General features: G+C 34.2%; 1 pseudogene; it reads right to left on the bottom strand.

Annotated features, from left to right (window-relative positions):
* Window positions 1-8407: 8407 nt before the first annotated feature.
* On the bottom strand, window positions 8408-25931 carry LOC125826239 (pentatricopeptide repeat-containing protein At4g19890-like; annotated as a pseudogene).
* Between the last annotated feature and the right edge of the window lie 644 nt (window positions 25932-26575).

Genomic DNA, 26575 nt, shown 5'->3' with positions numbered 1-26575 from the left:
AAGGTCAGTATACGTCTGACTTTCACACTCAAAGTTCTACTAAAAAATATTAACACGCTTTTAAAAAGTAAAGCTACAATCATTGAGGTATTGGAAGAATATCGTTCATAATATGATCAGTAAGTTCTGCATGTCTTTTGAATGCAGGAATTATACTACTGCAACAATTTACAACCCACTACATTTTACTTCCTTCAAAGTTATCATTCATTTGGGATTTCAAATTTTCAATTTTTTTTAACTGTATTCAATTTTGAAGATTCGGAGTTGGATTACTAATGTAATTAAGTATGGAGAATGAAGAAACCCAGCTCACTGACTTGGAAAACAAGAACACAATAGGCAACAACCCAATAACAACCTCATCACGTACCTTAACCAACCACAGACAAAGCTACATAGACATCACAACAGTCAGCTTAACTCAATTACCAACTTACTTTAAGCAGTCCAATTTGTGTTAAAAGTAAGAGGTTTGGAAAACTATTTGTGAAGTCCTGACAATTAGGCACAAGTTTGTACTCTAATTTTTTACTCCATGCTATTTCTACTCCTTGCAACAGCTCAACTCACATCCAATCGAACTGCCTTTCAAAACTAAAAAAGAGACTTGGGCTTTTGACATTTTATTATGAGCAATGTTGATGACATTCATATAAATCACAGTCAAAGAAATCCTTATGTTTGGTGTGTGTTTGTGATACCATAAAACTGTAGCCTCCCTTTGCTCTTTGGTTAATGTTTGTGATTTCACACTACAATGGAAGCCTATTTACATGTTTTTCTGGATAACTTGCACTGCATGCATTCTTGTACATTTCTCTTATTCTACTTTGTTATGATGTCGTACACTATAATACACATTTATCAATAGGAAGAATAGGAACGAGGTTTGTGTTTGCTAGCTAACCTCATTCACCATAGACTATTAGGCCAATCACAAAGAGATTCAAGAGGGAATCTATCACTTTTATCATGATTCCATGACTTTCTTTCTATTTGATCCCTATATTTAAATTGCTTTGCTATGTGTTGCCATATTTTCAGTTTCTGACAGACTTTAAACTGTCTAATTACAGGACCTCCCTCACTCCATTTTGTGACTTTTGCTTATAATAGGGACAATAGAATGAATGACTCTCCCTATGCTATGGTTTTTTGAATGAAGAAGATTAGCTACAGAGAAGCAAACTGCAGCGTCCTCTAAATATGATAAACAATGACATGCTAATCTTATATACCAAAACTGAAACATCTACTATATTATTTTGGTTGTATTACATTAGTTAGTATTTGCAAATCGTTCAAATTGACATCATACTGATGTCTATTGTACATATTCTGAATATTTCTAATAGTACATAATATAATATATGATATTATCCATCTTCTACAAACGCCATCACCCTTGATTCATTAATATTAATATTTTTACAAGCATAATATTTTGACTATTGGGCCCGTGCTTGCCACGGGCCTCCCCCCTCTAGTATGTTTATAAGATAAGGTATGCTATTAAGAATTAATCTTCCTTATTCCAATAAAATGGGCCAAGGAGGCCAAACCATTTTTTTTCCCTAAAATGGGCCAAGGAGGCCAAACAATTTTTTTTCCGAGTCAGCCTCGTTTGAAGATGAGAAAAAGGAAAGCTGATATACAGATCTCGGAAGTAATATAAGTGTAAAAGAAATTTGTATATAATCAATATACAGCCAATGTATACATTGGTATACAAGGCAAAAATGGGTCAAAGACTCAATGATTCAGCAGTAGCCTGAAAAGGCTAATTTGGGTCCAAGTTTTTCTTTAGTCTACATACTCTAAATATTATTATGCTATTTGATTTGTTTAAATCTAACTCTAATTTTGTTTAGTTTGGTTAAATTCCCTAAAGGATGAACTAAAGTTGCTTTGTGTCGATTTACTTCATCTTTAATGATTTTTGTTTAATCAAATACTTTAAACTAAATTATTCACTCATTTTCAAGATTGTTCAAAGCTAAAATGACTCAAATGCTTTTCTTTACTTAAAATTATTTTTCAAAGTTAGTCAATATTTTTAGTCAAACTGTCGAATGATCGCATGTTAGCGAATACTCTAAAATTTTAAATGTTTATATGTTAAAGTCCTTATATATTAAGTTTTCTTAATTTTTTTAAAAAAATTAAATGACGATTTTTCTAAGCAGTTTAAAAAAAATTATTTTATACTTAAAGAGTATTTCAAAAGTGATTTTCAAAAGCATCTCCGATTCATGTTGACGACCTTGATCAAAAAGAAAGAGACATTGCTATAATAAAAGTAGGCAGCTCAATTAAAAGTGGACAGAGAGTACTAATTAACTTTTGTCCAGAAAGATATGTTAATTAGTTTAGTTTAATTATAATTTATATTTTGAGTTAATTATATTATTTTGTTAAGATTAAGAAGTCGATTAATTAGTATTAATTCATTTTATTTAAATTTTAGTCGAGTTAAATTCAATTTGATTAAGTTTTTAATCTCAAAAATTAATTGGGCTGTTTGGTAAATTACAATTCTAACCATTTCTTACCTCATCCTATATCATTTTTAAGACCCAAAATCAGCCCCTTTTTCCAATTTTCAGTCAACATTACATACAAATACAAAACAAGCCCAAACCCAACAACAATTCTTTCAGCCCAATCTTTACACCACCGATACAATACGTCCATCGACAATTCCAAATACGCCAGCGACACAGACAACCCCGACCTCTTCCTCATGAGGTCGACAATTTGTACAGTCCTCTCCGTTGGGAATTTGGTTTGATTCTAAACAGCGAATTTTTACATTTGGAATTCAAATTCTTTCGATTTTTCCATCCCTATAAATTGCCCTTTACTGATTCTTTTTAGGCGGATTTCTTGACCATATACATAGATATTTTACACATATTTTAACCATGGCTCCTTTTCACTCAATCCCTAAATTTCGAAAATTTAGAGGATACAGCCGAAATAAAGATCTGTTCGTTGCTTCTCGAATCGAACTCACTGGTGGTGGAAGTTTCTGGTTTAGCTCGTTTGTCTCGGGAAAATGTTCAAATTCTTGTATATTCTGGATGTATTGATTAATTCAATTTTTACTTTTATAAGTTTGATTCCGTTTTTTAAGTATGTGAATCTCTATTTGATTAGTTTTGTCTCTATTTTGTTAGTTGATTGCCATTTATTTTTAAATTTTATAGGGTTGGTATTTTGATGCTTGTTCTTAAAGGTTGTTGGTTCTAGCCAATAATACTTACTGACCATTCAATATGAAATTGTTGTGACATTTTTTTTTCTGTAAATGGTTGCTTAGATTCAGTGACTATTCCTTTGTTTTGCATCAATTTGGCTTATTCTTGCAATCTAATTAGAATTTAAGTTGTGCTCATTACTTAATATTCAAGCTTTCATTTCTTTGTTTAACATTACTTATGTTTTGTTACTACTTAGGAGCCAAATGTGTTGAATTATTAGCAATCTGACAAGCTATTAGTGTTCATCGTGAGTAGTGGTTACATTTTCAAGAATAGTAGCTTAAACTTTACTAACTTTTACTACTTGAGCATGATAATAGTCACTGAACATTTGTTGATTCATATTTTTTCCCTTTGGATTTTTACTGATAGTTGGCTTGCCCTTTAAGTGACCGTAATTAGGAAAACTTAGACATGATCATTAACTTATGCACTATGCATTTTTTTTCCTTCTTATTTTGAATATCTAGGTGTTGATTCTTTGCATGAAATTAATTCTTATTGCGACTTAGCATTTCAAATCATCAGGATATTTCCTTTATTTAGCTTCAAGTGAAAAGGTTGTTATGTGATTTTTATTGTTTTTGATACATGTGATCATGGATGAGTCCAATGAACTCCCTCACCTCCCTTTGCATTTCAAACCCTACAATTCTCCGAGTCAACCTCATCAATTGGATCGTGAAGTACGTGTATGTCTATTCTATTTTCTTTTAGGGACGTGACATTTAAAATGAAAGCACTTCTTAGTTACATTTAATATACAATACAATTTATTTACATTTAAAATGAAAGCTTACATTTAAAAATCAAATCTCAAATTTAATAATATCTGATACATGAAAATCAAACTAATATAAAATGTACAACTAATAATCTATCCTAAATACCTAAACTATAATAGTCCTGACAACACAAAGGACACTCAGTAGCACCAGTCAACATCCATGTATAGATGCACTCGTGATGATACATGTGCCCCACATGGGGGAACTCGTATGGTAAAAATGCTCTAAACATATACTACAATCTCCCCTTATATCCTCAGACGATAACATCAGGGAAAATCCCTGATAATATCATCCGGGTCTACTGGATGTCTATCCTCTATAGGAGCCTCCTGGGTCTCCACAACTATAGGAGGTGTAGTCAGTGGCGAATTTATGTGTAAAAATTGGGTCACTCGAACCCGTGGTCATCCGACTAAACTCGATATATTACTTGTATAATTATTAAAGAACATATTAAATAAACACTTGTGAACCCGTTCTTAAAGTTGCTGGATGGTTCACTGGTTTGACAGCCAGGTTTTAACACCAAGGTCCTGAGTTCAATCTCAGCCAACCACAATTCACTTCAATTTTTGTAGTAACTAATAACACTAGTTTTTTCAAAAAAAAAAAAACGAAATTCTAAAGCAATGGTGCACCCGTTTTCTTGAAATCCTGGATTCGCCTCTGGGTGTAGTTATAACTACAGGAGGTGTAGCTACAACTACAGGAGCATCTTGTATCTCACGATCAGGAGCTCTCGACATTTGTGGTCGACAAAAATCAAAATAACAAAAGCAAATGACTATGACTATCAAGACAAATAAAACTATAAAAAGACCGATCAATAAGGCGAAGCCCCACGCCGGGACTTTTGGTGCTGCCCAACTAACTGTAGCACGAACTTGAGCCATCGCCTGATGTGCAAAGGACAGAATGAACCATATCTGCTTGCATGCCAAATAATACTATATTACTAAATGTGAAAGTTTTTGAAAGATTATACAAAATAAAGAAATATTGTTGAATAATGAAGTATTTTATCATTTCTTTCTCTTGTTATATATATCAAGTTAATTAGTATGTAATTTATCTTTAAAATATGCTAATTTCTCTCTAGTGGAACCCGAAGGATATGACAATTGGATTCAATTAGTTTGTTTTCATGTTTTATTGCAAAAGAACTGGGGCATGGTAATCTCCCTAGCCTCAACATTGCTAAAATGTGTTGTGCATGTATTGATCGTGGTGATAAGCATCGTGTTCTTATCATCACAACACAATTTTATTATATCATTCTTCAAATTGAACAACCCCGATAAGGTTGTTGTCGTTAATTTCTTGTTGATCAAGTGACTTAGTTCTTTGATAAAGATTAAGGATTTTCTTATGGCTTGGAGAAAAAGGAGTTTGAGATTTGAATCATCAGAAACATCATCGTCTAAGAAGTTTGACATAGCGCGTATGAAGTTAGATCATCTTCACCCTTTGTCAAAATGAACTCGGATGGGACCTGTGTTGGAAACTGGAGTGGCGGGGATGGATTTGTGAAACTGATTCACTTCCCCTCCAAATTGTATCCAAAATATTTGGTCCACTCCTTGGAGGATTAGAGAAACAGTTGAAAAAATTAGCAAGATAGTCTGTAGATATAATATTCAGACTGATCATTGTTTCAGAGAAGCCAACAAAGTGGCTGATAAACTAGTCTCGATGAGTCATTCCATTAACAATGTCAAACACAATTTTCTTCCCTTGGAGCTAAAAGAAATAAATCGAGATTGATTTATTTTGATCCTCCTTGAGGAAAATAACTTCTGATTTGATTTCTCCTGAAACGAATCCCTTGCTTTGATAAGAAATATCCGAGTAAACAACATTTGAGCTAAGGCAATATTCAATTTATGAAGGTTAGCTTTGCGTTCATTGAGTATGTTTCTGCCCTAAAGAAATATAATGTTTGCTCTGATAAGAGTATTACATATACCATCTTCTTTTCAACATCCCCTTTTATGCAACTACGAGTATTTCTTTCGGTTCACTACTATCTTTTCCTACAACTCACGGCTGGCCTTGAACTGACCAAAAATCTTTCTATTTGAATGGAATTCCACAATTTCATAAGATTCGGTCTCGATCGATTATACTTTTGGTTAATCAGGTAGGTGTCGATAGCAGCAGAACCTTTGCTTTGGTCCATACCACGAAACAAGCAGAAATCTAAGGCTTTCTTTGCTCTGAGGTCCAATGATCCTCTTTTCAATTTCTTATTTATTCTCTCGTGCGATTAACTCTCAAGCCATAGCAGAACAAGTAAATAAGGAATGACTGAACGAAGTCGCTAAAGGCAGACATCCATCCTTCCATTTAATCAAAGGCATCCTAGCCGAAGTAATTCAATTCACTCGAAAGGAGAAGAATGTCAACCAAAACCCAACTCTAGCTCTAGAGGGCTCTATAGAGCAGGAGAATGCTCAGGTCCGTCTTCGTGTTATTCCTCATTTAGTACTTAAAACGTGAGGTGAGCTGATAATTCTACTCTTGGAGTGACTCAACATAATGATCCCGGTCCTGTAGAAGAACTTAATTCATACAGTGAAAGAAACCTAGGATAGTAGACTGATTTAAGTAGCTCGGTTGGGCATGCGAGTGAAACCCAATCCCCTAATGCCTATCAAATAAGAGTCCTACCGAGGATCTGGTGTCTAAGGTGTGTCTAGGATTACTCCGAACAATAAGTAGGAGTGCTCTTCCTTTCATGTATTCTGCCTTACAGTATATAGACTTTACCTTACTAATCTTTTATTTTCTCTCGGGATTTAGTTTGAGTTGTTGTCTCAGTAGTTGCATTCTCTCTAGTCCCTTTGAAAGAGGGAAGGGCCTAAGCCTGTTTAGTTTCATCTCCTTGAGTTTCAATTGGAAAGCTTGGGTTGGAGTCCTAGGGTAAGTCCCAAAGTCCTAAGTTCTTCCTTTTAATCCAAGTCGAGGTAATAGTTTTTTATGGTAGGGCTAATGAGATTTCTTTTGCTTAAGACTAGACGTATAAATAGGTTTCTGGATCTCGAGATTAGTTTCATTTCTATGGCTAGGAATAAAAAAAACTAGGAATAACTTATTCTAGATTAATATTTAAAAAGTAGGTTCTAGGGCAAGTGAATTTGAAAACATTCTCTTTTAAAAGGAGTTTAGAAAAGCCAATCCAGTTTTTCCCTTCCAGCTAGTGGATAAGAGTGCCCTTACATATAGTTCCAAACCAATTCCTGTTTAAGTTGGAGTTTCCTATGTTTAAAGAGTTTCCATAACCAGGCCTAAGTGTGAACCTATCCAATTTTAGTGCCATATGAGTCAAGAGCTAGAGCAATAAAGTAAGAATTTTAGGAAAGTGGATTGTCTTCTCGGGGCATCGGTGCTATTTCGCATAAGCCCTTTTTAAGTAAGGTGATGGTGCTCTTTATTTGCTACTTTCCCTCCTGGAAAGTGACTTAAAGAAAAGAAGTGAAGTGAGCTCCCCCCAAGCTATCCGACCTTATCTTTAAGAAAGATTTTGAATTTTGAATTCGAACTCTTTCAATTTCTACCCGTTTTGCTATTGTTGATGATGCTTTCTTTTCAAAATAAGGATAGGATCTCGAAGCTAACTAATGTGAAGGTTGTTTGTTGTTTTATCTATTGTTTGTTGATGTAGCAGTTGGTTTTCTCCATTTTCGAATCCTAAGATTGTTTTACTATCCCAACATGCCGTGTTTGAATCGAGTTTGTCTCTTTTTGTTTAGATTTTAGTCGAAAATGCTTACCATTTGCAATTGAGCTTTCTTTAAAGTGTGAACTTCATAGAATGTTAAAGAATGTGGCATGTGATCTTTATCATTGTTGACCTTGCTACCATAGGATCTGTCCTAGTTATCTTTTAAATAGCTTTTACCCATTAAAGTTTTGTATTTAGATTAATATCAGTAGGGGTGGATAGAATTTTCAGATATGGGGTGTAATTTAGAATTTTTTATATTCTTTTATTATTTATTGTCTTCTCCGGCTAGAGCTTGCCGAAGCTCCGCCGTACTACCACTCAAAAACCCCTTGTTCCCCTCTTCTTTTCTCCCCACTGCCAGTTTTTCCTTTCATCCATCTCCCTCGACAGTCCGAACCAACCAACCACCAATCAAAGCCCATTTTCCACCCAAACCAGTGAACAAACAGACCCATTACTCCTCTCGTTTTCGGCCAGCAAACACCACACAACCTCTCCTATTTGCCATCTCCGATCAGTCCACAAACTAACTCCATTAAAAACCACCAAAAAACAGCCACCGCCAACGACCCTTTTATTCGTGAAATGCCAGCCAAGCAACCTCCACCCTATCACAACAGTCACTACGACAAAACAATTCCAACAATCCACAAGAAACCCACAAACAACAGCTCCAAACAACCCCAACCCTTTCCGGCCTTTTTCCACCGCAACAAACGAGAGCTCGCTGAAGCAGCCCCCACTTCGGCGAGCACCCACGTAGCGAGACCAGCAGCAACCAAGAGCTCTCGAAGTCTAGTGAAACCCGCAATACCCCGACGAGCCTCTCCCTTCCAGATCTAGTCGGATAAGTGACAGTCCGGTAACTCATATTCTAACTATTTTGTGCTCATTTCATATTAACGGTTTATTTCTATGTTTAAACTGGTCAATAAAAAAAAAATATATGTCGATTTTCGAGGCCTTCCTATTTTAAAAGACGGAAATTTAGTTTAAATTTATATATTTTGTATGTTAAAATTGGCCAATGAAAAAATTACTGTTGATTTACAAGGCCTTTCATGTATTTAAAACGAGTCTTATTTTTTTAATTATTATTCTTTTATTTTTTACTAACACTTTTATTAAATATGTTTACAGGTACTCCAGAATCGCTTTCCAAAAGAAGCTATACAAATGAAGTTCATTTTTTTATTCATTATTGTGTGTATGTTAACGATAGGCAAATATTAGGTTGTTTTTCATATTATCTTTTATTTTATTATTTGTGTATATTACATGTTTATTTTACTTGTCTATTATTTTATTTCCTCAATTTGAAAAAATAAATTCAATTGAAACCTACAATTGTGAATTTCGTAAGTATCACCTTTCCTTCAAAATCACTGAAATTTCTTACCTAGAATCTATTGATTTTGTAGATATTCGCTATAGATAAAAATACAGCATGACTTCATTTGGGGTACTACCGATAATTGAAAAAAAATGCATTACATTGGTTTGGGAGTTGGGACACTATCACCTCCCCTATCAGTCTTGGTGGGCTTGGGCTTCATAAGGCGGCCGATAAGAACACAACCCAACTTACTTGTTTGACTTGGAGGATCCTCTCTCACCCTCACTCCATTTGGGCAAAATTCTTTGCTGACAAATATAAGCCTCATACCTCCAAATCTTCCCATTCGTTCGTTTGGAAAAATATCCTTAAGGGAAATAGAATTTGCTCCTAAGGTTTAGCTTGGAAGCTTGGTACGGGGAAATTCATTAACCTTTGGACTTCTCGATGGATCCCAAATCCTCCCCCCCCCCCTCTCCGATCCCTCGTTCATGGCCCTCTCCCCTTTCAAGAAAGTAACCTCATGGTTGCCGACCTCTGGAATGGACATGCTTGGAACTGGAGTAGTCTCACTTTTACTTTCGACAATGACATCATCGCTTTGGCTTGCTTAATCTCCCCAGCAAGCGACCCCTCAAACCTTGATATTTCTTACTGGCCCCTTAATTTGAATGACCTCTTTACTACCAATTCTACTTACCATTTTAAAAAACGTAAATTTAGTTTAAGTTTTTTATATTTTGTATGTTAAAATTGGTCGATGAGGAAATTATCGTTGATTTTCAAGGCCTTCCATGTATATAAAATGAGTCTTATTTTTTAGTTATTATTCTTTTATTTATTACTAACACTTTTACTAAGTGTGTTTACAGGCCCAAAGAAGCTATACGAATGAAGTTCAATTTTCTTATTCATTATTGTGTGTATTGTTAACGATAGGCAAACATTAGGTTGTTTCTCGTATTAGGTTTTACTTGATTATTTGTTTATATTACATGTTTATTTTACTTGTCTATTGTTTTATCTCCTCCTCAATTTGAAAAAAAAAAATGAATTCAGTCGGAAGCCACAATTGTGGATTTCAAAGAATGCATAACACCTTCCCTTTGGAATCACTTGAACTTCTTACCTAGAATTTATTGGTTTTGTAGAGATTCTTTTTAGTTGATTAATTAATAGGTTTTCTAGTTTTCCTAAAATTAGGTGACGACTCATTTAAATTATTTTTCCCTTTTTTAAAATTGCAATATTCTTTAAATTGATTTTTTTTTAGTCACCACGACGTTGCGCCTTTTTAAAGGATGTCAACAGTAGTATCCCAACCACAAGCACATGAACTTGCTATACCAATAGTTCTCTGCCCGCAACCCTAGCTCCCACTTCGAATGACAGAATGATTCAAAAGGGGCATGCGTACGGCTTTGACTAAACGACTAATTAAGGCTAACGAAATAACATAACTGGAAGCAGACGTAATCGAAAGAAAGCTTGGGCAGAATGAAAGGGGCATGCGACGATGGAAGACTTAGGAAAAGAGAAGAAAAGAACTAATGACATCATCCCAAGTCGATTGCTTCTCTTGAGATAATAGTGAGGAAGGAAAATGCTTTTGTCTATCGATGTAGTTTCAAGTCTTCAATGTCCCTCGAAGATTGACAAGAATTTATAGTAATAGAGTAGTAGAATGGGATTGACGATGAGTGCATGTAATAAGTTTTAAAATGAAAGGGAGTGGGGATGTTACAACAATAATTACAAAAAGAGTAGGGAACTTACCAGTGCATATGCAAAAATCATCGTGCCTACTTCCTGGATATTTGTACTAATTAACCTGCCATTTAATTTTTTACAAAATAATAAAGTCAATATTTTTAATGTAGTAGAGCTAAGAAAACATGCTGGTAGTGGTGGAGCCGGGATTTCTATTAAGGAGGTTCAATATATAAAGACGCAAACATGCGAAAAATTATAGCATGAAGAAGAAAAAGACTAATTTTGACGCGCCAAATTTAAGTAGACTTGTCGTTCCTCGTTTTGCATCTTTCTACTTTTATTCTACTCCATAGAATCTTCTTTAAATTTTTTTGTGTGTTTTCTTTTCTATTGTTTTATAGTATTCTATTTTTTTTTAATTCTGAGTTAGTGCCCATTTAATTATACTACTTTGAAGATCACCACAAATCTTTAAAATATTGTAAGGATTAAGTCACTAATATTATGATGCATATTCAAAAGGTAAATAAATCATAAATGACATATTAATTAGTTTAATTTACTAAGTTAGTCATTAAAAAAGATAAATAATAAATAAATCAATTAAGTTTAATATAGTTTTCATCTTTTTAGGATAAAATTAGAATGTAGAAAAGAAATTCCATGAAATTAAAGAAAGAAAACTCAATTAAATAGATATTGTTAAAAGGATATTTATCGTTTTTAATTCGTAAAACTTAATGTTTTTTTAAAGCAAATTTATCACTAGACAGTGTCTAGCGGCCTTTTATTAAACATAAAAATTATCAATAAGGATAAGCACAAGCAAGGGGGGCTAGGCCTTACCTTATTAATCCTAATGAAGCCCCTCTCAGCCCCTACCAAGGGAAAAGCCGAGCAAAAACAGCAGAAAATGTTTTGCAGGTTGCAAGAGTCGAACGCGAGTCTTAACTGTGAGTTTGAACCCACTTAAACACTGAGCTAAGCTTCTCATTGGTTTTTAAAGGGGTTCATTATAATATATATACTCGTAATATTAAAATTTGACCTTGTATATATAATGTTATTTTTCGACGAAGGGAGTTCGAACCCCTTAACTTGTACGTAGATCCACCCCTGCATGCTAGCAATATCTATGTCATAAACTATATGGATCCCTAGTATTAATCAAAAAACTTTGTTGATTGTAAAAAAAAATACTCATGTTAAAATGTCATTGCAATTAGGTCCATGAATATATAAAATAGGGAAACTTCTTTCAACTCTGTTTCATAGTTTAAAATGTTACTATGAAACACGTTTTCCATTTGAGCTTTCATCCATCCATATTGATTTGGTTTACCTCATCCTTCACATGTTTCTCCATCCATGTCAATATGCTTTACTTTTAGCTAGAGCATATTGATATGAATGTCCTATTTGAAGGCATGTAAAGTCATAAGTAGGCTTCCCGTTATATGTTACAGTTTGTTCAAACATTTTCTCGTGCAATTTACGATATCCATCGTCACTAGGATGTTTGCATATGATATCATTTCTATACTCGTAATACATTCATCAGCATAAAGAAGAAAGCTTAGGATACTACGAATATCATGACTTAGAGATCATCGAAATTGAACTCAGGATTCCATTCCCTTATGATAATAAATCTGCTAGTATTTATATATTGTGTATGGTCTAGATAATAGTACAACATATATATCCTCCATAATATTGAACAAAACCACGAAATATCCTTCATTGGATTCGCCGTTGGAGATGAACTAACATCATTGACTTGCAGAATGAAAGACTATTGTTCACATTAGTCTTCTTTCCTATATCAATAGCTTAATTTGTCACATCCTTCTTTGGTCGTCCTCTAGCCTATATTAATTTTAATTTTTAAAGAAAAATCTATGCTCGTTTAATATTAGAGGCATTTGTTCTTCTTTTTCCTTACTTTTTCTTTCAATTTTTTTAAAAAATTTTTTGCCACGAATTTGGATTTATCTGGTAACTCATCTTACTCCCTTATTATTGTTTAAATTAAAGGTGAATTAATTAGTTTAAGGCCATAAGCTCTAGATTTAGCGTCGAAACCACGAACTACATAGTTTCTAGGTAACATTTTCTCTTCAACGTATACTGCCTAACTCAACCAACATACCAATCTACAAAGCAATGCAAATATATATCATAGCATATTCTCCCCAAAAGTAAAAACTATTCATGAATGTAATTAAATATTTAATCGTGAAGAAAGAGAGAATAGAACATGGACCTGAATGATGCTTTAAATGGCAAAACCTTCCGCTAAAAGAGAATCTGAACCGGAATAGTAACCTCAACTAACGAGATCTCGTTGGAAAAACAAAAAGAAAGCTGCGTTAATGGTGTTTGTGAGTTACTCTTATTCTCTCTATTAGAAAGAATGGTAATATGATATATTGGCAGGAGTAAGAGTTAACTAAAGATAGGTGAGGGTGGGAATATTGTTGCTTTCCCATCCATTACCAAATACCAAGTAAAAGTAAATTTAAGTCACGGCATCCACTTATGAGACAAAATACTTATATCTAGTTTTGAAAATAATAGGACATGGTCCCCAAATATTAAAACAAACTATCTCAAAATTCGACCCCACCCACTTATTAACCCTTGGATTTGTTGAGGTGTTTGACAAATTAACATGACTCACCATCTAATAAAGAAATATTCTGAAAAAAACTGAAGATATAACTTCTTCAATAATAATAATAATAAAAAGAGATCTAAAAAGAGAGTTGACACTTACAAGATCTATATCTTCAAGGTTATGAAACAAGTTCAATTTCAAGCAAAGCTATGACCAATCTTTCTCACTTGAATTTGTTGCTGCTGGTGTCAGGGAGGCCGAGTGATTAGAAGCAGAAGAATGTTGGCTCTACGGGGCAGGACAAAAATAAAAAATTATGTTATACATGAATTGTTTCATCCTTAACTAGATGTTTCGAGTTCCGGCCCTGCGTATCGAGAAAATCTTATTGAAGCGTCATCTTCAAACAAGCATTGCAATGTGTGATTCAAATTTAATCGAAGCTCAAATATAGATTTTACAGGGTGGAAAAAGAAAGAAAGAAAAAAAAAAAAGCAATACTCACTACTCCTCAGTGGCGGAGCCACCATATCTTTAGGGGTTCATCCGAACCCCCTTCGGCGGAAAATTATATTATATTTACATGATTAAAATAATTTTTTAAGTATATATAGTAGACGGCGAACCCCCTTAGGCTACTTCGTGTGTCTATTTCTTCAAATTTTAAACCCCCTAATTAAAAATTCTGGCTCCGCCACTGCTACTCCTATTAAAGAGTGGAATATTTTGGAGATTCCTAGCATTAGAAGATTCCGTTATTCGTACAACTTTTGTCATTTAATCATTCATAGGAAACCTGGTCTACTTTTTTTGACACTCGTGAAATTTATTTATCTTTGTCCAACTCTTCTTTCATAGTCTCGTATATTTTATTTTACTTAATTCTTATATTAAAAAATATATATTAAGATAATTTTATTATTTTTTAATATTTAATGTTGGTATTAAATAACTCAATAAAATAATATTTTCTCTATTTCAAAATAAATTTTAACAAATATGTTTATTAAACTAAACTATTCATGATTAATACATATCTTTAAATTGGAAGACTATTAAAAAGTTGGAGTATAATGGTGTAACAAGAAAAATATACTACTTTTTGTCTTAAATTTATGATGCTAGCACTTATTTAGACACAATTCGTTTACTATAATAACAATTATTTTTTATTTTGGGGTCAGGGTTGAGCCTCGAGTCGAGTGTCTAGTCAGGTCTTGAATCGGGGTTGAGTCGGGATCTGTTCTTGGGGCCAGGTTTTGGGTTCGGGGTTGGGTTTCGGGTCGGGGTCTCTTTCAGTTCTCGGGTCTCAAGTCGAGATCGAGATTGGGTCTCGGGTAGGATGTATTAAAAATTCACTAATATGCAACTCACAAAAACATGTAAATTTATTCTTTTTAATTTTTAAATTGCTTTTGTTTTTACAAAATAAAATAAAATTGAATACACATCATATTAATCAAATTTCCCTGGTCGGGGTCGGGTCTCGAGTCGGGGTCATGTCCAGGTTGGAGTCGGGAGTCGGGTCTTGGATTAGGTGTCAGGTCGAGGTCAGGATTGGATATTGGGTCGCGGTCGGGTTGGATCTTGAGTCGCTCACCCATAGCTCCGCCCCTGGTAGTGGCAGGTATGTTTATATGGTTGCTTTGAGCCACTACTCTGAATGATATGATTAAAAACATTGGACAGTGTTAGTTGCAGAAAAATTATATTATCTTGAAGGAATAAGATATCTATGTCAACAATAGAACGATAAATTCTACTCTTTTGTCCATACCAAGAGAAGCAAGTGATTTGCTGATGAAGAAAAAGTGTGATTTGTTGGAGAAGTTCGTTGTCCCTCTTTCAAGAGTTCAAAGAAGTAAGTTCTATAGTTTTTGTGTTTTTCTTTTCTATTATTTTGTAGTATTCTATTTTATTTTGATTTTTTTAAATTCTGAATTAATGCTCATTTAATTATACTACTTTGAAGATCACCAAAAATCTGTAAAGATTAAGTCACTAATATTATGATGCATATTCAAAAGGAAAATAAATCATAAATGACATTGTAGATTTTTTAGTTTAATTTACTAAGCTAGTCATTAAAAAAAGATAAAATAATTTACTAAGTTAGTTTAATTTACTACTTTTAAAAGCCCTTTGATTTTAAAATTCCAACTCCTCGTACATGAATTTCACAATCAGCACTTTTTGTACATTGAAGGACACAATCGCAACATTTCTAAGTTACCAACCATATTTAGCTCACAACAGATTTTTGGAATCAAGATCAAATATGGGTATTCTTTACTTTCGAAATAACAATTTCACAAACAGAACTATCAGATACAACACACCAAGACTATAATTTCATCTTTTCTTTAAGATGAGTAAATTATCAAGAGAACAGAAGCTACCTGAAGTCAAGAAGAAGCAAGAATCGTTGAAGCAAACAAGGGATACACGTAAAGAGATTGATCCGGTGCAATCTAACTATATCTATAAAGAGGAAGAAGAATGAGAAGAACTGAAAGATATGGTCGAACAAGATCAAAGATGCAAGAGCTTACCAATACTGGCGTAGCAATTTGACCTTTGAGCTGAAATATGCAGTCAACAAGGACAACAAAAAAAACTTGGATTGGTTTTGGCCCCCATGTGACATTTCATTTGCTATAGTTCTGGGCTCCTTTTTTCGTCGTTTGCACATTTAAGTATGTACTTTTTGATTCTTAATTATAAAATAACATTCATTAAAAAGAATTTTTTTTTTAAAAGAGTGGACTATTTCGAAGATTCATAGAATTAGAAGATTGCCGTTTTTTGTACAACTTTTGTCCTTTAATCACTCAAATGAAAAGTCGGTCTACTTTTTTGACACTCGTGAAATTTATTTGTATGTCTCTATGTCTAAATCTTATATAGTCTCGTATATTTTATTTATTTATACTTAATACTTATATTAAAAATATATATTAAGATAATTTTATAATTTCTTAATATTATATTTTGGTATTAAACAACTCAATAAAATGATATTTTCTCTATTTCAAAATAAATTTTAACAAATACATTCATTAAAAAAAAATACAATATGTAATTTCCTAAACTATTCATGATTAATACATATCTTTAAATCGGAAGACTATTAAAAAGTTGGAGTATAATGGTGTAACTAGAAAAATATACTATATTTTGTCTTATACTTATGAGCTAACACTTATTTTGAGACAATTTGTTTACTATAATAACCATTATTTTTTATTCTGGAGTCGTGTCTTGGGGTTGGGGTTGAGCCTTGAGTAGACTATCTGGTCAGGTCTCGGATCGGGGTTGAGTCGGGAACTGTTCTCGGGGCTGGGTCTCGGGTCAGGTTTTGGGGTCAGGATTGGGTTTTGGGTTAGGTGTCGGGGTTGGATTTCGGGTCGGGGTCTCTTTTGGTTCTTGGGTCTCAAGTCGAGATCGAGATTGGGTGTCGAGTAGGATGTATTAAAAATCACTAATTTGCAACTCACAAAAACATGTAAACTTTATTCTTTTTATTTTTAAATTGCTTTTGTTTTTACAAAATAAAATAAAATTAAATACACACCATATTATTCAAACTTCCCAAGTCAGGGTCGAGTCTTGAATCGAGGTTGGATCTTGAGTCGGGATCATGTCCAGGGTTGGAGTCAGGAGTCGGGTCTTGGATTGGGTGTCGAGGTTGAGGTTGGATCTCGGGAAGGGTCTGGAGTCAAGTGTCGAGGTTGAGGTTGGATCTCGGGAAGGGTCTGGAGTCGGGTGTCGAGGTTAGAATCGAATCTTGGGTCGCGGTCGAGTTAGATCTCGAGTCGGGGTCGGGTTGGGTCTCGAGTCAGGGTCTGGTCTCGGGTTGGGTGTCGACTTAGGGTCGAGTCTCGGGTTAGGTTTCTGGAAGGGTCTCGAGGTCAGGGTCAGATCTCGGATTCGGTGTTGAGTCAGGGTCGGGTCTTGAGTTCGGTGTTGAGTCAGGGTCGGGTCTCGGGTTGGGTGTCGAGTTAGGGTCGGGTCTTAGGTTGGGTGTTGGGGTCGAAGTTGGGTCTCTAGAAGGGTCTCGAGTCGGGTGTTGAGGTCAGGGTCAGATCTCGGGTCGGGATCAAAGTCAGGTTGGGTCTCAAGTTGGGATCGAGTTTCGAATCAGGGTCGTGTGTTGGTTTGGGGTCAGGTCCTAGGTCGGGTCTTGGATTGGATGTCAAGGTTGGTTCGAGTATCGGGGTCGGGTCTCAGATCGGGGTGTCGATGTCAGATTCCATTTCAAAAGTTGATCTTAAATTGGAGGTTGGAGTCGGGAGTCGGGGTTGGATTCAAGTTTGGGTGTCGGGATCATATTCTAGTTCGAATGTCGAGTTTTTAGCATGGTTAAGTCCTTGGTTGGGTCTTGGGATCATGTCCTTATTCAGGTCATGGTCATGGTCGAGTTTCAGTTGAAATGTCAGGTCCGGTGTCGAGAGTAGAGGTCAGGTTTCGGATCGGGTGTCGGGGTCTGGTGCCTGATCGATTATCGGGGTTGATTTTAAGGTCAAAAACTATTTTTCTGAAAAATATTTTCTACTCTCTAGCCAAAATTAAAATATTTTCTTAAAAATGTTTTGCATTCACCAATTATACACTAGAAAATGTTTTTCGAAAACTATTTTCCATTCACCAACTAAAAATGAGAAAATAAGTTATAAATCAACTTATTTTCTGAGATATTTTCCTTCATACCAAACACACCCTTAGTATGGGTTTTCTTTGTCGAGAAGAAAAAGGCATTTGCATTAAGCAACTAAGTACGATACAATTGAAGCATGAAATCGTATGAATTTTGATCAATTTTTAGATATATTAATATGTAAAAGATTGCAACTTTTAACACTTTTTATATAGTTTTTGAATATCTAGCATTTTAAATTAAAATATTAAATTAAGCTAAATCAATTTAATTTTAAAAATTAATTAAATTGACTATCATAAATAAAAGGGAAAATCGTATATAATAGCAAACTATTAATTCAAATTAAATACTATAAATATAGTTTGATTTAATTGTACCTCATAGCAAATTGTTGCTATTTCACCTCTCTCCTGGTGAATCTCGCTCGCCACTCTCGTTCTCTCCTTCGCCTTTCTCATTTTTTATACAAACGCAAGTGTATAAAGTGTGTTTGTGTTTGTATAAAGCGAGAGAAAATTGTATATATACATATATTTATGTTCCCCTCTCTCCCTCTCCCAGATCTCGCTCGCCACTCTCCCAGATCTCGCTCTCTCACTCGTCTCTCTCACTTTATACAAAAAACGCAAAATGTATAAAATGCGTTTGTGTTTGTATAAAGCGAGAGAAAATTGTATATATACATATATTTTCGTTCCCCTCTCTCCTCTCTCCCCTTTCCCAGATCTCGCTCGCCACTCTCCCAAATCTCGCTCTCTCACTCGCCTCTCTCACTTTATACAAAAACGCAAATGTATAAAATGCGTGAAAATTGTATATATACATATATTTTCGTTCCCCTCTCTCCCCTCTCCCAGATCTCGCTCGCCACTCTCCCAGATCTCGCTCGCTCACTCGCCTCTCTCACTTTATACAATTGATCTTTTTGTATATGTATACCAAAGCAGATTATACAACTGTTTTTTTTTTTGTATATGTATAGTGAATTATACATATATATGTTTGCTATGGAGCACAATTATGCAAACTTTGTTAAATCATACAAATATGAATTTTGTGTTTGCTATATGTGAAAGTTGCTCTAAATAAAATGTAACCGGTAAAATGAGCTAAGAAAGTAACTCTTAAAGCTGGGTAACATTTAAGAGAAAATAATGAGAATTGAGTAATATTCTTATTTAAAAAAAAACATAAAATTTTATAGACAAAAATCAATAAGAGACGATCATCAAGAACATCATGTGACCCGTTTTTCCTTTTCTATTAAAGATAAAAAAAAAAAAAAAGATAAAGAAAAATGATTTGTACTTTTGTACTTTTCTATAGCACTTCAATTGATGAGCTCCAAAGAGAAGCACGTCCTTTTCAACTTGGAGGTACTTTATTTTGACATTTTGAAGGTAGGTATATGCAAAAATTGATTTAATTTGTAGTTCCCTTTTCCTGGAAAGGAAAAAATTTAAAAATTTACAGCTATGTCCTTTTTGCTTTATATATTACCAATACCAATATTTAGAAATGGGAGTTGGGTGTATAAACAAGGGTATTTTTTAAATTACTGTGTTTTTTTATGGGTATTTCAGTATTTTTATATATGTCGTTTCATATTCATCTCTTTGGTGCAACGTGTTGAGTCAATGTTCTATTCATTTGCTTTCTTATTTTGAGAAAACAGACCTTTTATGAGCTTGTGAGACGCAGTGGCATAAGCAAAATTTTTTTTAAGTGATGTTACTATTTAAGGGACAAAAATGTCTCAAGAAGAAAATCAATGACATTATTGCAAGAGAAGGATAAAGTGTCTCGTTATGTCCGTGTTAGTAATCAGACAAACTTCTGGAGGTCAGCATTGAAATTAACCATTCAATTGTAATGCAGTGCTCTCAAAAGTTCAATCCTCTAAAGCTTAAATGCATAGATGACGGTTTATTAGAATGAAATTGTATTCCTTAATATGCGTTTTTTGACTTGTGATGCATAATGTTAAAAAAAAAAAGTAACTTGTGTATATTTGCAGTTGTTTATTTTTTCTAGGACTTATATATGATCAATTCAATATCTGAATGAATAAAAGTTTTTTCAATTTATTTTTAGAGAAAATAGCATTTAAATTTTATCCTCAAATTTTAATATTTTTTTTTTGTTTTAATCCTAGTATAATTCAACTAATCAAACACATTTGACCTTCAATCTAACAAAACAAAGTAATTGTTAGTCCTCTACCTATAATAGTGGCTTGCCAATTTATACACACCTCGTCTATTTGGACTATTAACCTTCTAACTATTAATTTGTGTCTAGTTTCGTTTTAGAGATACACCTATGCTTCTTTTCACGTTCTTGCTTTTGTATTCTTTGTCATTTTTAACAAAACATTCACATTTGCTTTGCTTCGAGTTACTTTAGTGGTGATGAACAATGCGATCAATCATGTGCAAACAAAGCATATATATGTTGTAATCTCCTTTCGTTACGCTTTTATACATTTAAATGCCTTAAGAAAGTACAGTTACCTAGGAATATGATTTCGTCTGCGAACTAATTGACTAGTATTTATTTTGAACAACTACGGTACAAAGTTTTCAATTCACTTCAAATTATCTAAACAAAAAAAAAAACAAAAAACAGAACATGAACCAACTAAGCTTCATAGTAGAATGCCATGAAAACTTTTTAGTGTTTCCATAGATTACTCAGTTGAGCATAGTCTCTTTCCCTGTTTGTATCTCCTTCATTTTTTGGGTTAATCGTTTGCATGTTCTCGGGATAAGGCACAAGTACCCTTACACTATGATCGAAATCACAAAGACACATCTAAACTTTACTAGGGTCTTATTACCCTCCTAAACTAATTTAAAATAGAATAAATACACCACAAACGCCGACTCTCTTGAAGGCAAGTGATAAGTGCACAAATTGAACACATGTAATTTTTTGATTGGTAACTTTATAATTACTTAGTACACATATTTATTGATATTAAACCTTATATAAATTTAATTATTTCTATTTCTTTCTTTGTAAAATATTTATTTTAATTTCTTTTCACTTTAAACTTTTTTTTTTAATAAATTCATTATCTTTTCTCTTTTAATTATTTTTAAAAAATTATGTGGATTTTTTTTTAAATAATTTAAAAGTGTCCGTTAATTTTAGTGTTTTAATTTTTTTATGTTTATTTGATTTTCTTCACTTATTTTGATATCCGTTCAAAATCAATTTATTTTAAATACAAGACAGTTGGAATTAAATTTGAAATCAAATCAAAACAAAAGACAAAGAAAATAAAACCAATAGAAAAATAAAAGAGAAAAAACAATGAATGTAGGTAAAAAATAAGTTTCGATAAAAGGTAAAAAAATGTGTGTTATGTCAAAAAAGAAATAAGAGACTTAATTTTTGAAAATCAATTTAACTTTTTAAGAGAAAAATTGGTCTGAAAAGAGTCGCCACTTAATTTTTGAGAAAGAAAATTTATAATTTTCAAAAGACTTAAATAGACAAAATCATTTGAAAAATACCAAAAGAGGTTCGGGATTCTATTTACACTTCAAGAAGGTGTTAGGCCCTTGAAGTGTCCGCTAACGTGCGGTTGACCTACGACTTGACTAAGAATGACTAACTTTGAAAATTGACTAGTAAAGAAGACACACTTTTTATATTACTTAAAGGAAATAAAATAAGAAAGATTTTTTTTGAGGAAATAGCATTTTTATTAATAAAAAAAATAAGTAAATAATAAAAAAATATTACTTCAATTAAACATAAAAAATAAAGAAAGCTTGTCTTTGAAAATTTAATTAAGTTAAACCAAACAAAACAAAGGATTAGAGTTAGTACAAAAATAATAATCAAATATACAATAATAGATAAATTTCAAAATTATCAAAAATACCCAAAAATGGGCCTATTGGGCCCAAAATCAGAAGTATATCCGCCTGGGTTGATTTTGGGCCTAACTGCTGCTATGGATTAATATGGGCTTTAGCCCAAACCTGCCCTATTTTCTAATAAAAGCTTGCTGCAATAAAATTTTGGTCCTTTGGCCCATTTCTGCTGATGAAATATTGTGTATACACCAAGTGTATATGAGCTGTATTAGCCCAACATAATGCAAGGAGGAGAGTCCATGAATGGACTCAAGTATAATGTACAAAAAAGAAAGGAGTAATGAATTAATATTAACTCAAAATTGCATAAAAAAAAGGTATTCACATTTCTTTATATTGATTTATTTTGTTCTTTTTTACCAAACAAAATACCATATATGAATTCAATAAAGATGGAAGCCATTAAATGAGAAGCCATAGATGGAACAAACCAATTTTGTGCAAGGAGAGAAATCATCAATCCCGTTGTGTAAATCAGTATTGCTTAAATATAATACACAGATTAGATGCAACCCTCCATCCCAGTGCAGATGGGTGGGAGGAATGCATAGAGAGTACCTAAACCTTTATTTGATGCACCAAAGTCAGCCTTATTTATGCAACCTTTATTATCAAGTAAACTGATTCTCAGGATATCTTCCGATGCATTGTTCACTATTAGAACCTCCTATCACTCCAAATTTTAATGTTCATTTAGAAGTCACGTGGCAATTCAACTCCCAGGAGTAACAAGGCAATAAAAGGGTTTAAAAGATGAAAGAGCCGCAAACATCATAACAACCACAATTGATGCATCTGACAATGGAGAACACATCTATAAGTCAAGTTTATTAGCTCTTCTGTGTCGAAAAAAAACAAGTCAGAAGGAATGGTCGTAAAATAAACTGGAACAGTAATCAACTTGCAGCTTTTAAATTTATGGAGACAGCTCATGTGATTCCTGGATCACACTGAGGCAATTGATTGATTCTTATAGGCTTCAGACCACTAAAACGCACCTTCATGACCCGACACCCAAGATAGATAGCAGTAACTTACCTTGAATGCAAACGGATCAACATTATCTTACAGATAGTCTCCAGTGATGAAAAGTTTGAGATGCCATGAGTGTCACTTGAAGTTGTTCGGTACGAGCTTCCATCAATCCTTGGAAATTTTGAGCATCTTGTACAAATCCACCAGTTATAGGTGACCATATAATCCTCTCGAATTCTTCTAACTACTCCTGTTTTGCCTCCAAAACTCCAAGAGCTTGAATAGCCTTTTTCTCAACATTAGCTCTTGCATACATGTCACATAGGCTAATATGAACCTTAAATGGAGGAGCCTCACCCTGCTCAGCAATTTTATCCAAGAGCTGTTCAGCTTCATCAATTAGTTGCATTTTACCCAACTAATCCACCAAAACCGAATAAGTAGCCACACCAGGCTCAAAGCCATCTTTCTCAAGCTCCATTAAAAGATTTAAGGCTTTATCCAGCAGGTTCTTCTTCTCATAAGCTACTATCATGCTAGCAGTGCATCTATCATCTGGCTTGTGTCCAAGTTTAATCATGTAATCGAAATTATACCTTGCCTGATCAGGGTCACCAGCTTTTCCAAATGCCTCAACAAGTACCGTACATGACTCTAAAAGGGCTGAAATTCTGAAAATTGCATTTTAGTTGCTATTCTTTTCTTTTTTTTTTGAAACTGGCAAGGTTGTATTCTTCAGCATTAAGGGCATGCCGGCCACCACCAAAAAGTGTCAATTACAAACTTCCTAACAAATCTACAATCTAATATGTGTCTACTATACACAACTGTTTACACCAAAAAAGTAGAGATACTATACAATTCCATTTGACCTTGTGTATGGAATTGGATCTATTTTCGAAGCATCTACTATTCCTTTCCTTCCAAACTGACCACCATATACATGATGGTATTAACCTCCACCATTTCTTCTGACTCTTGGTGCCTCCTCTCCTTACCCAGCTCTTCAACACGTTTGATGTACGTTCTGGCATTGTCCAATTCAGATTTGAAATGCTAAGGAACAAATTCCAGATTTGAGCAGTGTAATTACAATGCAAGAAAAGGTGGCTGTTAGTTTCACTTGTCAAATTGCATAAAAAACACCTAGGGACCAGCTGTCTACCCTTCTTCTGAAGTACTTCCTGTGTTAGACAAGCTCTCTTTATCACTAGCCAAGTGAAGCATTTCACTTTTGTAGGGATATCCCCCTTCCAAAAATAGTTCCAGAGGTGTTTTGGTCTCCCTGCCATCACCTGGAGACCTCTTCTGTAAGCACTGTTGACTGAGAAAAGGCCATCTTTGCTGTGCTTCCACAACATCCTGTCTGTGCATTTTAGTTGCTATTCTTTGGGCTCCATTAACATCACCATGCTGAACAAATGACCTTAGGAGGGCCATAAAGATCTCCTTAGAGGGTTTGATGTCTCTTGCCTCCATTTCCCTCATCAATGATTCACCTTTCTTTGGGTCTCCAGCATTTACATAGGCTAGGATCATGAAATTGTAAACCCCCATGTCTGGTAGGAATCCTTGAGTTCTCAAGCTCTCAAATGCAGCGTTTGCTCGATCCAGATCACCTGCTTTGCTGTACATGTGAACCATGGTTGTTGATGTGAGAATATCAAGTACAATTTCATTTTCACTCATCTTTTTGACAATTCTCTTGGCATCTTCTAGCCGGTTATCTCTAGCATGGGCATCAATGAGTTTTGAGTAGTCACGTATGTTTGTTTCGAAGGACTCTTCACCAAGCACATTTACTGCAATCTTATATGTTTACTAAAAGTCAGAGTTAGCCAATACTTAACTTCTTAAATTCAGATTTTCTTTTATAGGTAGAAACTTAAATTCAGATTTGTCATAACATTTTGTTACATTATAGAACAGTTGGTGAAGGATTTCTATACAGGTAAAAGTTATAATTTCACTAACATTTCTTGTAAGCATTTCACTAACCAATCTAACTCTATGTTTAAGATTATATGTCCAACATGTAATAAAGACTTACCATTTCAAAGTTAAAAAGCAACAATAATTCGAAAACACTTAAACTGGAGAAGTCTTGGAATACCTTCAAATATAGACTAGCATTTTGTTTCTTCAATCTATCAAGTAAATTTATCCAGTCTACTCTGCTAGGTTGGAGAAGTTGTACCCATTCTGCTATAAGTGTAAAAGAATCATCTTTCTCCTGCGAAGAAAGGATTTTGTCAGTAATAATTTTGCACTTTCCATCTATTCGTTTTGGTTCTTGAGGCCATATGATTTTCTCAGCCTCGTGAATCTTATCAGCCACTTGAGACCATTTCGAATCAGACAAATCAAGTCCATAAATCTTGTAGTTAATTTCCGCACGCCTTTTTGGAAGAGCCACTACTTTAGGCTCCTCAGCACCACTGTCCCGCTCACTCCCTATTTCGTCTTCCTTAAAACGACGTTAAGGACTCTGATAAAACTCAGTCTCCTCCATCTTCTCCCGTGCCCATCTAAACCTATACTCCCTAAGCATCTCTCCACATATACCCACTTCACCAGCAAACCTACACATCTCCTTGACTTCCTTGGCTTAAAGAAAGTTGTTCATTTTCTCCTTTTTCTTAGCTTTCTCCATATCTTCCAACAACCCATTGCTCACCTCCCACACTGTCTTCCACAAATCCTCACTAAAATCACTAGAAGCTAAGGACGATCCCCGCACTATCTGCTGATCGAAACCACCCTAGTCACATCTGAGCTAATTATAACTAAGTCATCCGCTTATATTATACCAAGCAAGACCCTTTTGCAGTTAGACAACCTTCCCAACAATAACCAAAAGCATCTCATGAATTGTATTTTTTTCAAAATCTGGACATATTTCCATAAGCTTTCCACGCATTACCAAAACGAATCTTGACAAAAACTCATTCATTGCGGCTGATGACTTACTTACCATTCCTTGATCTATGTGCTTGGTTTTGATGATCTATGTGTTTAGAAGGCACATTTTTGTCAAGTAGAAGTGTCTAACTTGGTTACTCTATAAGTTTATAAGGCTATCTCACTAAATGTGTCAAGTTTAAGGGGCTATCTAGATATTTAGCCTTTTATGTACAATGTATTTTGCCTCTACTTAATGGGAAGAGGAAGAAGTTCAGGTCATAATTTGGCCTTTCATGCAAATATGCTAGAGCAACTATACGAAGCACATATTCATATCCTGACTCAATTTTATATTACCCAATTCGACTTTCAAGAACACAAATTCAATGTTAAAATACAGAACACAATTTAAAACTGTCAAAATTAAAAGAACATATATAAAAAGAAATTGAACAAAACCCCACCAAATTTCATTCTCAAGCAAAAGAGAGAATAGGAAACTCATAACAGCACGCCTTCATCTTCCAGACCATATTCTCTTATGTGGAAGGGTGACGCAAAAGGGAAATTCACAGTCAGCGCCCATTATAAACATCAAAGTGACTTACCTGACAGCATCTCCTTTTGGCCATGAATTGTATCTGGGGAAACAAAGCACCTTTAAAGTTGGAATGCTTCAGTCGGTTGGTTTCT

The sequence above is a fragment of the Solanum verrucosum genome, unplaced genomic scaffold, assembly GCF_900185275.1.
Source record: "Solanum verrucosum unplaced genomic scaffold, falcon-dt-bn FXZP01000060.1, whole genome shotgun sequence".
Taxonomy (NCBI): domain Eukaryota; kingdom Viridiplantae; phylum Streptophyta; class Magnoliopsida; order Solanales; family Solanaceae; genus Solanum; species Solanum verrucosum.
The sequence above is the reverse complement of the archived record's forward strand: the minus strand, read 5'-3'. Positions and strand labels throughout refer to the sequence as shown.